Raw genomic sequence first — 11,361 nt, 5'->3', positions numbered from 1 at the left:
TGATTGTTTTGCTTCTTCTGTTTTGTTGTTTCTTTGCTTTTTAATTTGTTTTGTTTTGATTTGGTTTTTACTATTCCTTATAAAAAATGTATAATAACATCTCATGGTTTTTGCATTTCCCTAATGACAAATAATGCTCAGCATCTTTTTATGTGCTTATTTGTCATCTGAATATTTTCTCTGCTGAACTGTTTGGTCAAATATTTTTCCATTATTTACTGCTTTGAATAAATTCTTATCAAGTTTTTAGAGTTCTTTATATTTTTAACTACAAATCCCTTATCACATATAAAATTGAAACTATTTTCTCTCAGTTCATGTCTTATCCCTTTATTCTCATAACAGTATCTTTTGAAGTGCAAAAGTTTACAATTTTGATGAAGTTCAATTCCATATTTTTTCTATTATGGATTGTGGTTTTGTTGTTATATATATAAGAAATATTTATTTAACTCAAGGTTTCAAAGATTTTCCCCTTATGTTTCTTCTAGAAGTTTTGTAACATTAAGGTTTTGTTCTGTTTTGTTTTGTTTTTTGGTTTCTTTTAAGTCCATGACCCATTTTGAGTTGTTTTTCTATAAGGTGAGGATTATTTTTTTTGTTTTTCATCTAGGTATTCAACTGTTCCATCATCATTTGTTGAAAAAACTATTATTTTCTTCATTGGATTTCCTTTGTACCAATATGGAAATCAACTAATTACTTATATGTGGGTTTATTTCTAGATTTTTGTTTCATTGATCTATGTATCTCTCCTTTAGCCAATACCACAGTGTCCTGGTTATTGTGTTTAGAGTCAGTCTTAAATTTAGGTAGTGTAAGTCTTCTACCTCTGCACTTATTTTTCAGAATCATTTAGACTATTTTCATAATTTCCACATTAATTTTAGAATCAGCTTGATGATTCCTGTAAAAAATTATTCTGAGATTTTGACTGGAATTGTGCTAAATCAATATATCAACTTAGGGAGTATTGACATCTTAATAATATTGATTTTTACCCATGAACATGGTGTATCTCCCCATTAATTGAGATAATCTTTAATTTCATAAGTCTGTCATAGGTTTCAGAATACTGACTTAGTGTATATTTTGTTAGATTTAATATGTAAGTATATTTTATATGTTATTTTAAATGGTACTAATTTTTAATTTCAGTTTCTTATTGTTCATTGTTTGTCATATATGGAGAAACTTGGGTTTTGCATATAAACCTAATATTCTAAAACTTTGCTAATCACAAATATTAGTTCTAATAGTTTTCTTATAGATTTTTTGGGATTTTTCTATATTGTATTGTCCTGTGAATATAGCTTTATTTTTTCTTTTACAAACTGTATGCATATTATATTTTTTCATGTCTTATTGTGCTATGAACATGACATGTTACTGTATAACAAGTGATGAGAGGTGTGTGCTTTATCTTAGGGGAAAAACATTCAGTCTTTTACCATTAAGTATGATATAAATTGTAGGATTTTGTAGATGCCTTTTATCAGATTGAGACATTTAATTCCTGTTCCTAGTTTTCTGAGAACTTTTCTCATCCCCTTTAAATAATTTGGCTTTATTTGAGCTTCAGTTTCCTGCTGATTAATTATATTTCCACTCCTGTTCACAGAACCTGTATGTGGTATCCAGTTGTCTACAGCATCATCAGAAAGAGCTTCCCTCTGTGACTTTGAGATCTTCCTTTATTTCTAATCCTGAAAATTAGCCCCCACACAGATACACATATATTATTTTGTTGTTGATATTGTTGAACTCTGCTCTATATTTTAAATTATTATATTTTCCAGTGTCCATGGATGTAAAGCATTAGTTTAAACCTGTATGATGTTGAAATCAGAAATTATTATCCCCATTTCACAGGTTCATTTGTCTAGTAACTTCTTTTTGGAGGAAAGAAAACTGAGTCCCCAAGAAGTTAAGAAATGTATAAAATTCAAATCTACCTTATCTTAATATTTCCTCTTTCTGGTAGTCTATTATATAGATAGTGATGAATATCAAGTTGGTGGAAAAGGCATGACTTCCCAATAATTTAATCTAGGATTTCTAAAATATTTTGGATTTATAAAAAGGGTGAAAATATTTTGTTAATTTAAAACACTTTCTGATGATTAGTTTTTACCTGTTTCAATCACAATTGAATTAAGTTGATGTAAGAGTAACATCAAAAATATACAGAAGATAAAATGATTAGAAGGGATGGTAGAATTTAATGAAATAATGGAGACTTCTAATTAAATAATGGAAATTTAAAACATATATACTAATACAGAAAGAAATCTTCCCAATAATCATCTATTTTGACAATTAATATCATCATATACCATATATGCTTAGATGATCTTAGCTTTAGTTAGCACTGTGAATCAATTTTTTTTTAAAAGAGCCAGACAAGTTAAATAAGAGGGAAGGAACAAGTAAGCTGGTTTTTGTTTTGTTTTGAATTAAAGCCAATTTTACCCATTTAGGTAAAATAAACAACTAGTGCTAGGTACAAATCACTGGTATTTTTAAAATCTGTTATTTATTGTCTTTTGTTCATTTTCAGTGACATGTTGCTTTGTATTGTGACTTTTAAAGCAATACAAAATTCAGACTGTCCTTCTGAGGACTATACTTTCAAATATTTTAACACCTTAATGGCTTCACACTGAATCATAAAATTATTTATACATTCATTTTTCAAAGCATTTAGACTATGGAAAGTGCATAATAAGATGTAAAAACAAATTGTGATTACTAGAGCATAATTTTTGTGTGTGTTTATTTATGCATAATGAAAGGAAGGAAAAATGCTTTACTAAAGTGTATTCATAAAGTTGGAGGAAGGGAAATAATTAATAACTTTTTCCCAGTGTGTTATTTACACAAACCTCTTGACAGGATGAAGCGACACCTACCAAATTTCAGTTTGTGCTAAGTGTTTTCATACAGTAATGGATGAAATAATTGAACTTAAGAAATTTTCAGATCTGCTACTTTTTATGTCTCTAATATTTTCCAATTGCTCTATCAGTCTTCAACTTATCTTTTATCACCTGAGTGATTAAAGATGGGCTTTATAGTTAATCACTTTTACCTCATAGGTTATTCAGGTTGTCATAAGAAACATCAAAAATGGCCTCATGTAGTGTCATAAATAGAATTGAATTAGGACTCAGTAAATTTACTCTGTCGTATAAATGCCAAAGCAAGGCAGTCTTAACATCCACAAGGATTCGGTAGTCATCTAAATAGGTTTATTTGAGAGTCACTCAGGAAAGATCTCTGCTAAGTAAGGATTTTGTCCACTCATTGACACATTTCCTGAAATTACAGTACTCTGGCTTCAGACGTTGGACTTTCTAAAAGTTTCCATTTTTAAAAAAGCTAATAACCCTGGAAATTAGTTCCCAATACTGCTACTTATCCATTGCTGCTTATGTCAACTAATTTTATTATCAATGATCAAATTCCATCACTTACTAAATATTTTCAATTTGATTGCTGTGGCCCTCCAATCTATGAGTCCCACTGTTCTACTAGTTCATTGGTCCCATTCCCAAAATGACAGAAATCTATCCACATGATAACCATTGCTATAATTCTGGAAGTAAGATCTATATATACCCTGTGAAATACTGAAAATAGTCTGTTGTCTTCTCATCCTCAACCATGTTCATACATTTCAGGTATTTTGTTGCTGTTGTTCACAATCTTTTCTTTTTTTTATTTTATTTTCCTTTTTCTTTGTTATATATTACAGTTGTACAATATAGTGATTCACAGTTTTTAAAGGTTATACTTCATTTATAGTTACTATAAAATATTGGCTATATTCCATGCATTGTACAATATATCCTTTTAGCTTATTTTATACATAATAGTTTGTACCTCTTAAGCCACTACCCTTATATTATTCCTTCACCCTTCCCTCTCCACACTAGTAACCACTAGTTTGTTCTCCGTATCAGTGAGCATACTTCTTCTTTGTTATATTCACTAGATTGTTGTAGTTTTTAGATTTCACACCTAAGTGATACCATATGGTATTTGTCTTTCTCTGTCTGACTAATTTCACTTAGCATAATGTCCTACAAGTCCAAGTTCATCCATGCTGTTGCAAATGACAAAATTTTATTCTTTTTTATGGCTAAGTAGTATTTCACTATAAATATATAATGAACACACACATTATATATAGGTTGCTTCCATACAAAAACATTAATTTGAAAAGATGCATGCATCCCAATGTTCATAGAAGCATTATTTAAAATTGTACAATTGCCAGGCTCAGTTCTTTTTTTTTTTAACAACTTTATTGGAATATAATTGCTTTACAATGGTGTGTTAGTTTCTGCATTATAACAAACTGAATCAGTTATACATATACATATGTTTCCATATGTCTTCCCTCTTGTGTCTCCCTCCCTCCCACCCTCCCTATCTCATCCCTCTAGGTGGTCACAAAGTACTGAGCTGATCTCCCTGTGCTATGTGGCTGCTTCCCACTAGTTATCTATTTTATATTTGGTAGTGTATATATGTCCATGCCACTCTCTCACCTTGTCACAACTTACCCTTCCCCTCTACGTATCCTCAAGTCCATTCTCTAGTAGGTCTGAGTCTTTATTCCTATTTTACCCCTAGGTTCTTCATGACAATTTTTTCTTTTTTTAATTCCATATATATATATATATGTTAGAATATGGTATTTATTTTACTCTTTCTGACTTACTTCACTCTGTATGACAGACTCTAGGTCCATTCACCTCACTACAAAAAACTCAATTTCATTTCTTTTTATGGCTGAGTAATATTCCATGGTATATTTGTGCCATATCTTCTTTATCCATTCATCTGTCGATGGACACTTAGGTTGCTTCCATGTCCTGGTTATTGTAAATAGAACTGCAGTGAAAATTTTGGTACATGACTCTTTTTGAATCATGGTTTTCTCAGGGTATATGCCCAGTAGTGGGATTGCTGGGTCATATGGTAATTCTATTTTTAGTTTTTTAAGGCACCTCCATACTGTTCTACATAGTGGCTGTACCAATTTACCTTCCCACCAACAGTGCAAGAGTGTTCCCTTTTCTCCACACCCCCTCCAGCATTTATTGTTCGTAGATTTCTTGATGATAGCCACTCTGACTAGTGTAAGATGATATCTCATTGTAGTTTTGACTTGCACTTCTCTAATGATTAATGATGTTGAGCATTCTTTCATGTGTTTGTTGGCAATCTGTATATCTCCTTTGGAGAAATGTCTATTTAGGTTTTCTGCCCATTTTAGGATTGGGTTGTTTGTTTTTTTGTTATTGAGCTGAATGAGCTGCCTGTAAATTTTGGACATTAATCCTTTGTCAGTTGCTTCATTTGCAAATATTTTCTCCCATTCTGAGGGTTGTCTTTTGGTATTGTCTATGGTTTCCTTTGCTGTGCAAAAGCTTTGAAGTTTCATTAGGTCCCATTTGTTTATTTTTGTTTTTATTTCCCTTTCTCTAGGAGGTGGGTCAGAAAGGATCTTGATGTGATTTATGTCATAGAGTGTTCTGCCTATGTATTCCTCTAAGCGTTTGATAGTGTCTGGCCTTACATTTAGTTCTTTAATCCATTTTGAGTTTATTTTTCTGTATGGTGTTAGGGAGTGATCTAATTTCATACTTTTACATGTACCTGTCCAGTTTTCCTAGCACCACTTATTGAAGAGGCTGTTTTTTCTCCACTGTATATTCTTGCCTCCTTTATCAAAGATAAGGTGACCATATGTTAGTGGGTTTATCTCTGGGCATTCTATCCTGTTCCATTCATCTATCTTTCTGTTTTTGTTCCAGTACCATACTGTCTTGATTACTGTAGCTTTGTAGTATTGTCTGAAGTCAGTATTGTCTGATTCCTCCAGCTCCATTTTTTGTTCTCAAGATTGCTATGGCTATTCAGGGTCTTTTGTGTTGCCATACAAATTGTGATTTTTTTTGTTCTAGTTCTGTGAAAAATGCCAGTGGTAGTTTGAAGGGGATTGCACTGAATCTGTAGATTGCTTTGGGTAGTAGAGTCATTTTCACAATGTTGATTCTTATAATCCAGAACATGGTATATCTCTCCATCTATTTGTATCATCTTTAATTTCTTTCATCAGTGTCTTATAATTTTCTGCATACAGGTCTTTTGTCTCCTCAGATAGGTTTATTCCTAGATATTTTATTCTTTTTGTTGCAATGGTAAATGGGAGTGTTGTCTTAATTTTGATAGTTTGATAGGGATTGCATTGAATCTGTAGGTTGCTTTGAGTAGTAGAGTCATTTTCTCAATGTTGATTCTTCCAATCCACGAACATGGTATATCTCTCCATCTATTTGTATCGTCTTTAATTTCTTTCATCAGTGTCTTATAATTTTCTGCATACAGGTCTTTTGTCTCCATAGGTAGGTTTATTGCTAGATATTTTATTTTTGTTGTTGCAATGGTAAATGGGAGTGTTTTCTTGATTTCACTTTCAGATTTTTCATCATTAGTGTATAGGAATGCCAGAGATTTCTGTGCATTAATTTTGTATCCTGCTACTTTATCAAATTCATTGATTAGCTCTAGCAGTTTTCTGGTAGCATCTTTAGGATTCTCTATGTATACTCTCATGTCATCTGCAAACAGTGACAGCTTTACTTCTTCTTTTCCAATTTGGATTCCTTCTATTTCCTTTTCTTCTCTGATTGCTGTGGCTAAAACTTCCAAAACTATGTTGAATAAGAGTGGTGAGAGTGGGCAACCTTGTCTGGTTCCTGATATGACCCAGCAATCTCACTACTGGGCATATACCCTGAGAAAACCATAATTCAAAAAGATTCATGTACCAAAATGTTCATTGCAGCTCTATTTACAACAGCCTGGAGAATGGAAACAACCTAAGTGTCCGTCATCGGATGAATGGATAAAGAATATGTGGCACATATATACAATGGAATATTACTCAGCCGTAAAAAAAACGAAATTGAACTATTTGTAATGAGGTGGATAGACCTAGAGTCTGTCATACAGAATGAAGTAAGTCAGAAAGAGACAGACAAATACTGTATGGTAACACATATATATGGAATTTAAGAAAAAAAACAAATATCATGAGGTGCCTAGGGATAAGACAGGAATAAAGACACAGACCTACTAGAGAATGTACTTGAGGATATGGGGAGGGGGAAGGGTGAGCTGTGACAAAGCGAGAGAGAGGCATGAACATATATACACTACCTAATGTAAGGTTAATAGCTAGTGGGAAGCAGCCACATAGCACAGGGAGATCAGCTCGGTGCTTTGTGATTGCCTGGAGGGGTGGGATAGGGAGGGTGGGAGGGAGGGAGATGCAAGAGGGAAGAGATATGGGAACATATGTGTATATATAACTGATTCACTTTGTTATAAAGCAGAAACTAACACACCATTGTAAAGCAATTACACTCCAATAAAGATGTTAAAAAAAAAAAAAGACAAGAAATAACGTGTTGTCAAAAATGTAGAGAAAAAGGAACACTTGTGCATTGTTGGTGCCAACGTCAATTGGTGCATCCACTATGGAAAATAATATGGAGAGTCCCTTAAAATTTAAAAATAGAGCTACTATATGATCCTGCAATTCCACTTCTAGGTATTTATCTGAAGAAAATAAAAACACTGATTCAAACAAATTTATTCACCCCATGTTCATTACAGCAGTATTTAAAATAGATCAGACCTGGAAACAAAGTAAGTGTCCACCAACAAATGAATGAATAAAGAAAATATTTTACATATGTATGTACATTTATTAAATGTAATACACACACACACACACACACACACATATATATATATAAAATGCTATCTTGTCATTTGGGACAACATTAATGGAAACTGAGGGCATTATGCTAAAGAAAATAAGTCAGACAGAGAAAGACAAAATCTGTATGGTCTCACTTGCATATGGAATCTAAGCAACAACAACAACAACAAAAAAATAGCAAAAAGCTCGTAGATACAGAGAATAGATTTGTTGTCACCGGAGATGAATAGTGGGAGGTGAAAATGGTGGGTAAAGAGGGTTAAAATGTACAAATTTCCTGTTATAAATAAGTCATGGGTTTGTAATATGTAGTATGGTGTCTGTAGTTAATATTATTGTATAATATATTTGAAAGTTTGTAAGAGAGTAAATCTTGAAATTTCATCATGAGAAAAAATGTGTAACTACATATAGAGATGGATATTAACTAGAATGATTGTGGTGATAATTTTGTAATATATAAAAATATTTAATCATTATATTGTCTACCTGAAACTAGTATAATGGTATATGTCAATTATGCCTCATTAAAAACAAACAGAAAAAAAAAGCAAATCTTTTTAAAAAAACTAATATTACTCTGACCCATAGAAATTTGAAGTAAATATGAGTGAAAATTCAATTTAAATTCAATGGGGATTTTCTTTCTCATGTTTCCAAGCCTATGAATAAAATATTTACAGTCAATTTTTAGCATTGCTTTTTGAAGAGGAATAGGTAATGTGTTGGCTGAATAATAGTAATTATTAATGATCATGTGGGGAATCAACAACGGCCATGCCTGGGCCAAGCATTTTATTAATCTTATTAATAATCTTTTAACCTTGTCTATGAGACCATTACTTGAATTATCCCCATTTTGTAGATGAGACAAGTTAAGTTTCTAAAGTCATATGAGTAGAGAAAGTGAATTTCTGCTTTGAAATAGCTGTCTTATTTGAGGACATATTTCTCTCTCCTTCCCCTTCCCCCCTCCTCCCTTATCTTCATTTTTTCTCTCTCTTTCTCTTTCTCAATGATTTTAGATTTTCTTTGAAAATAAATAATATTCCAGTGTCATCTATATTTTTAATCCTTTAGACACTTTTGAATATAATCTGCATGTTCAAAATTTATACCCAACAGATGGATCATTGCATTGCAAACATATGATACAAAAAATATTACATAAATGAGGAAATGGGACACTCAACTGACATCCCTGCCAAGGATGTTCTTTGCCCAATAGGGACTGGGGACAGGGGCAGGGTGTTCAATTTGAGGATGTCAACTCTTACCATTTCTTTTCAATATTGTACTGGAGGTTCTAGACTGTGCAATGAAAGAAAAATAAATCATGACATCCATATTGGATCTGAAGAAGCAAAATTGTCTGTATTCATAGATGACATGATCCCATATGTATTAATAGATAACCCCAAGGAATCAAGAAAGAAAGAAAGAAAGAAAGAAAGAAAGAAAGAAAGAAAGAAAGAAAGAAAGATCCAATACTCATACTACTAGATCCAATAAACTCATTTATCAAGGTTGCAGTATATAAGATCAATATATAAAACTTAATTGCATTTCAAAAAATTGGCAACACACGATTTGAAAATAAAATTAAGAAAAAAATTTCCATTTAAAGCAGCATCAAAAAATAAAATACTTAATAATAAATTTAATAAAAGAAGAACAGAACTTAAATACCAAAAGCTACAAAACATTACTGAGCAAAACTGAAGATATAAATGAATGGAGAGACGTTCCAGGTCCATTGGTTGGAAGAATCAATATTGTTAAGATGGCAATTCTTCCCAAATTGATCTACAATTTCAGCACAATCACTATCAAAATTTACAAATTAACCCTAATATTTATGTGGAAATACAAACCACCTACATTAGTCAAAACAATTTTGGAAAAGACAAGTTGGAGTATTTATATTCCCCTAATCCAAAACGTAATATGAAGCCACAGTAAGCAAGACCATGTAGTATTGGTTCAAGGTTAAGCATATTAATTTCTGGAGAGGTGGGGAGGGAAACAACACAAGAATGTAGAGAGAAGCACTCCTTTGTTTTCTATCTGCATTAGACTTCACATCTCTGTTTCAGGGTGAAATATAGCATCTGTCTACTCCAGAACTATAAAATCTGCCCTTTACCAAGGGGCTTCCTCTTAATCTCCACATGTATCTCATTAGTGACTCTGGATGAAATAAAGAAACCAAATAATCTGTCAGCAACTTGTTTAATGGCCTACAAGATGAAGAACCAGAGCCTTAACATGACATTCTCAACATTAAACAGCTCATTCATTTCAGGATCAATATGATAACCTTTGCTTCATGACCAGTCCTCATGTGAAAGTATGCTGAAGAGAATCCTGTATTATTAAAATGTGTGTGTGTGTGTGTGTGTGTGTGTGTGTGTGTGTGTGTGTGTGTGTGTTTTACCTTCTCTTAATTCTGAGTCATGTACTGGTACCAGTAAATGTACTTTTTTTTTTCCTTTGAAATTAAATCAGTCATTTCTTCCCCACCATATTAGCAACTCTATTAGCTGAAAGGATGGGGCATTAGCTGATAGGTATTAGGAAACTTAAAAAAAGAGGGAACTATGCTATAAAAGGAAAAGTTTTAGACCCTGGATCCTTTCCAGTTTAATTTCCCATTGTGCTACAATCAAACAGAAAATCTAGAGCACTAGCAGTCTCACATAACTGGGCCAAAATTAGTCCCTGATGAACAATAACACATTTAAATGGCAGATACTATAGAAGAAGAGTTTGCAAATGTGATGAGGACACATAATTTTGAAAAAGACAAATATTTCAAGGACAGTTCATTTGAAAAAACTGTTTTAAAAAAACGTGCAGCATTTAAGTAGTGATTATTTTGTGAAGGGTAAAAGGAACAATCTCACTGCTGCATTTGCTTTTAATGCTATTGCCTTCTTTTATAAGCAGTGTGATTGTAAAGATACAGGTAATAGCAGAAAATTTGGCCTTTATTCTAACTTCACAAGTTCATTTCCTCAAGGGGAAAAAACCCCAAAATAACAAGATGCATTTTGAAAAGTTATGTTGTTAAAATTGAGGAAACCTAAAAGTATAAGGGTATAAATGCTAAATAGTAGTTTTGATGAATTATTATATCCTTTAATTCGGCAAAATTTGTCACATTCAAAAAGTGATTCAAACACAAGGTCTTCCTTGGTGGCTCAGTGGATAAGAATCCGCCTGTCAGTGCATGGGACACAGGTTCCATCCCTGGTCCAGGAAGATCCCACATGCCGCGGAGCAACTAAGCCTGTGTGTCACAACTACTGAAGCCTAGAGCCCATGCTCCACAACAAGAGAAGCCACCATAATGAGTAGTCCCTGCACCACAATGAAGAGTAGCCTCTGCTCACCACAGCTAGAGAAAGCCCACGTGCGGCAACAAAGACCCAACACAGCCAAAAATAAATAAAATTGTCTTTAAAAAAAGATCAAACAAAAAATGAAAAACACACTCTCCTGTGAAAAAATAAGCAAAATTTGATTCCCTTTCATCTTAACAGCTGTGGTAAATC

The sequence above is a fragment of the Delphinus delphis genome, chromosome 12, assembly GCF_949987515.2.
Source record: "Delphinus delphis chromosome 12, mDelDel1.2, whole genome shotgun sequence".
NCBI classification, from domain to species: domain Eukaryota; kingdom Metazoa; phylum Chordata; class Mammalia; order Artiodactyla; family Delphinidae; genus Delphinus; species Delphinus delphis.
The sequence above is the reverse complement of the archived record's forward strand: the minus strand, read 5'-3'. Positions refer to the sequence as shown.